General features: G+C 54.3%; 1 non-coding gene across 1 annotated transcript in view; it reads left to right on the top strand.

The window, feature by feature from the left end:
• The first annotated feature begins 4892 nt into the window (after nucleotides 1–4892).
• LOC124732088 overlaps nucleotides 4893–5000 on the top strand; it is a 1909-nt gene continuing 1801 nt past the window's right edge. The window contains exon 1 of the ribosomal RNA XR_007008538.1: nucleotides 4893–5000. This exon is cut by the window's right edge and continues 1801 nt beyond it. This is a non-coding gene — a ribosomal RNA (small subunit ribosomal RNA).

Genomic DNA, 5000 nt, shown 5'->3' with positions numbered 1-5000 from the left:
CATGCCGGCAAAACAGTATCGCCATCTATGAAAATAGGGCGAAAGCACATGCAATACCGCCATCTATGCGCATCTGACAACACTACGTCCGCACCACAAAACATACCGCCATCTGTAGGTCTCCCGCAACATGACCTCCTGCAACGACGCCACCGCCATCTATGAGACGCCAAGCCGACTAAGACAGCGATGGCGCCACAGTGCCCGCCTTTCGACGCCACCCACAAAGCCTGCAGCCTCTGTCGACCATAGCACCCATTCTCCAGTGGCTCTGCCGCACGAAGCCGTGGACCGGCAATGACTCCACCCGCACCCGTTCGTGGACCACCCCAACCGCCAAACGCGCACCTCCAGCGGATGAACGGCGGACGTTTCCCGCACTCGTAAAGTGCAATCCACCCCTATAACTTGCGTTTCATGAAGAGTTATTTCCAATATGCGACATTCCCGCTGTCCCTATACATGAGCCGCGACCTGTACCACTTACGAGCGAGAGACGCGATCGCGTTGCTCACTGTACGGCGTCCGATACCGAGCCATCAGCATGTCGGTCCCCATGCGCGTTGCACTCGCACTCGCACTCGCAAAAACGTGGGGCAAATATATTACGCGGAAGAGTTATAACAGACCGAGCCCCACTGCATGGGGGGAGTCTTTGTCACTAATGTACACAGATAGAACATTGTGGACTGGAACCAGATTACCCGTACACACGGCGCTGATTAGTAATCAATGCAGAGCCATCAAACTACAGAAAATATATACAACTGTCCGTATACATGCTGAAAGAGTCTGCCCACAATGGGAACCACACGTCAGCCAGACACTCTGATCACGCACCACTCTCTGCTTCTAACAGGCGCACATACAATATGTAAGCACCAGCATGGAACAACATCCAGTGCATCCTCTCCGCCACATTACACAATCCACACTATCACAACCAGACCAGGAGGTCCATGCGGAAAATAGAATATCCCACCCTTTCGACATCCACCATTGCGCAGATAAGGCACCAACACCCACACATGTCCTATACAACGGTGCACCCAACATCACAATAGTACCTCCTGTCACAGCGCACAAACAATGACATGAGTCAAAGACACAGGTCTGACACAAGCATAGAATTGGAGCGCCGCCTCTAATAAGCCAAAGGTGCATCCTGACGTGACAAATCTCATCATGTCACAAGCATTCACTTACTATAATCACTATCAACGAACCTGCCGCCCCGCCCCCCCCCCCCCCCCACACCTTTCCTTACAACAACGTGTAACCTAACCTAACCCATGTTGTACCTTAACCTAACCCATGTTGTACCTTAACCTAACCCATGTTGTGCCTTAACCTAACCCATGTTGTGCCTTAACCTAACCCATGTTGTCCCCTAACCTAACCCAAGTTGTCCCCTAACCTAACCCATGTTGTCCCTTAACCTAACCCATGTTGTGCCTTAACCTAACCCATGTTGTGCCTTAACCTAACCCATGTTGTCCCCTAACCTAACCCATGTTGTCCCCTAACCTAACCCATGTTGTGCCTTAACCTAACCCATGTTGTCCCCTAACCTAACCCATGTTGTGCCTTAACCTAACCCATGTTGTCCCCTAACCTAACCCATGTTGTCCCCTAACCTAACCCATGTTGTCCCCTAACCTAACCCATGTTGTGCCTTAACCTAACCCATGTTGTGCCTTAACCTAACCCATGTTGTCCCCTAACCTAACCCAAGTTGTCCCCTAACCTAACCCATGTTGTCCCCTAACCTAACCCATGTTGTGCCTTAACCTAACCCATGTTGTGCCTTAACCTAACCCATGTTGTGCCTTAACCTAACCCATGTTGTCCCCTAACCTAACCCATGTTGTCCCCTAACCTAACCCATGTTGTGCCTTAACCTAACCCATGTTGTCCCCTAACCTAACCCATGTTGTGCCTTAACCTAACCCATGTTGTCCCCTAACCTAACCCATGTTGTCCCCTAACCTAACCCATGTTGTCCCCTAACCTAACCCATGTTGTGCCTTAACCTAACCCATGTTGTGCCTTAACCTAACCCATGTTGTCCCCTAACCTAACCCATGTTGTCCCCTAACCTAACCCATGTTGTCCCCTAACCTAACCCATGTTGTCCCCTAACCTAACCCATGTTGTCCCCTAACCTAACCCATGTTGTCCCCTAACCTAACCCATGTTGTCCCCTAACCTAACCCATGTTGTCCCCTAACCTAACCCATGTTGTCCCCTAACCTAACCCATGTTGTGCCCTAACCTAACCCATGTTGTGCCCTAACCTAACCCATGTTGTGCCCTAACCTAACCCATGTTGTGCCTTAACCTAACCCATGTTGTCCCCTAACCTAACCCATGTTGTCCCCTAACCTAACCCATGTTGTCCCCTAACCTAACCCATGTTGTCCCCTAACCTAACCCATGTTGTGCCTTAACCTAACCCATGTTGTCCCCTAACCTAACCCATGTTGTCCCCTAACCTAACCCATGTTGTCCCCTAACCTAACCCATGTTGTCCCCTAACCTAACCCATGTTGTCCCCTAACCTAACCCATGTTGTCCCCTAACCTAACCCATGTTGTCCCCTAACCTAACCCATGTTGTGCCCTAACCTAACCCATGTTGTCCCCTAACCTAACCCATGTTGTGCCTTAACCTAACCCATGTTGTGCCTTAACCTAACCCATGTTGTCCCCTAACCTAACCCATGTTGTCCCCTAACCTAACCCATGTTGTGCCTTAACCTAACCCATGTTGTGCCGTAACCTAACCCATGTTGTGCCTTAACCTAACCCATGTTGTGCCTTAACCTAACCCATGTTGTGCCTTAACCTAACCCATGTTGTGCCTTAACCTAACCCATGTTGTGCCTTAACCTAACCCACGTTGTCCCCTAACGTAACCCACGTTGTCCCCTAACGTAACCCACGTTGTCCCCTAACGTAACCCACGTTGTCCCCTAACGTAACCCACGTTGTCCCCTAACGTAACCCACGTTGTCCCCTAACGTAACCCACGTTGTCCCCTAACGTAACCCACGTTGTCGCCTATCGTAACCCACGTTGTCGCCTAAACCTGCTCTGTAATTGTTATACGACTCGTTCAATTAGTGTAGTGTTGCCCACCCGCAACCCTCGCAATATAGTTCGCTACTCGCACTGCCCGCTCCCCTGTGTATCGCTTCATGTTAAACACCTTGCAAGTCTTGCTGACTTTCCACATGCTCCTGCTGTACACTGTAATGTGGATGGCAGCAGGGCGTACATGCCGCCCCCCCCCCCCCCCCACCTCTCCCCACGTCCCCACCTTGCCCCCTGCCTTCGCAAGGTGGTTGGTGACAAGTTTGCATGTTCAATGCCCTTCGCATGCGACGTACGCAGGCTACGTTGTGGTGCGGCCTGTGTCAACTGTCCGCTGATGTCGTACGCGTGAACCACAATCTGTACTGCACATTCGTCCTTATGTACTGAATGATACATCGTGGCACATGTGTGACCGTACAACGACTGCGCCCAAAAACGGCGGACCATACAGTGCAAATATTGTGCACGCAGCTACGTGTCGTCTCCCTATGAGAGCTGGATTGCAGTGTGGTACGCCATAGAGACGTGTGGGAGGAACGGACGCCGTGGATGGCGATCAGCATGAGCTGTCTGTTGATGTATTCGGACCTAGTCGTCTCTCCTCACACACCGTGATGGCATGGTGCAGCGCGTTCCATATCTGCGACATGCTACAGAAGCCGGTTGACAGTCGTTCGAGCAATGGACATCGCATACGTACGGGGGCCACCTTCCACGTATTGTCTAGGCGTGCACATTTTGTTGCGTGTATGTGGGCAGACGTAGTGTGGCGTGACACCTGACACAGGCATGCAATAATGGTTGAAGTTGCAAATGGCGATGGACGCCTACGTTTTCTGGTGAAGTTACGCAAATGAAGAAATGGTAACCCGTTGTGGTGCGGTTGTTCTCGCTAGGGGTGAATCGGTGATGGCGACGATAGGTTGAGGTACTAACCGGTTGTTCCAGCGATACCCACCATGCCGACGAAACTGAACGGCATCTGGGTGTGAAGCGATACGCGGCGGTGGCTGGGTGGGACCGTCCCCGGCCGGTGAGGGGGCGCCTCCCGGCGTGCTGGCCGCGCGGTGCGTGGGCGCACGCGCTACAGCCGGCTGGTGGGGGCGGCCAGTGGCAGGCGCGCCGGCCGACGGACGCGGCAGGCGTCGCAGCTGCGCGCCGGCGCACCCTGCGCGCGGCGCCGTGCGGCCAAAGTAGGTCCTCGCGGGCCCGGTGCGAAGCGCGGTGGACATCTGCAGTGTGCTGGTCCGATTGAGGACTGTGTGCGTTGAGGATGCGCCGCCGCCCGGCGCTCGGCGCCGCGACGCCGTCTGCTGCTCGGTCGCCCCAGCGGTTCTCGCTGGTGGTTTGTATCGCAGCTGTGCGGATGTGTTGGCGTGTGCGCTGTGCTGGGAGAGTTCGCTTCGGCACCCAAGTGGGGCTTTTGTCCTTCTGTGGCGCTGGCGTTGGAGCTGCCGGTCACCGTAGGTGGCGCGTGTTGTCTCCCGCCGGCAATGCCACGACAGCACGCTCCCGGGCCTCTGTCGGCAGCGGCAAGCTCAGTTGGGAGCACGGGTGGTCGCACCGAAAGCGTCTACTCGCCTAACTCCGGGCGATTGCGCCTCTCTCGAACCCGACCAAGTACTTGGGACGGCGCTGCGCGCCGCCGGGACCTGAGAGGGTTTCGAGGTGTATTGTGCAGGGGAGCTCAGCCTCCTCCTGTTTGCAGAATGATTGAGCGGACGCTTGCGTGTTCGCGCGGGCCCCCGGGACACACTCCCGGGCGGCCGGCTGCTCAGCTCTAGTTGACGCAGCTCCCTGGTTGATCCTGCCAGTAGTCATATGCTTGTCTCAAAGATTAAGCCATGCATGTCTCAGTACAAGCCGCATTAAGGTGAAACCGCGAATGGCTCATTAAATCAG

Source organism: Schistocerca piceifrons, unplaced genomic scaffold, assembly GCF_021461385.2.
Source record: "Schistocerca piceifrons isolate TAMUIC-IGC-003096 unplaced genomic scaffold, iqSchPice1.1 HiC_scaffold_1314, whole genome shotgun sequence".
In the NCBI taxonomy this organism is placed as follows: Eukaryota; Metazoa; Arthropoda; class Insecta; order Orthoptera; family Acrididae; genus Schistocerca; species Schistocerca piceifrons.
The sequence above is the reverse complement of the archived record's forward strand: the minus strand, read 5'-3'. Positions and strand labels throughout refer to the sequence as shown.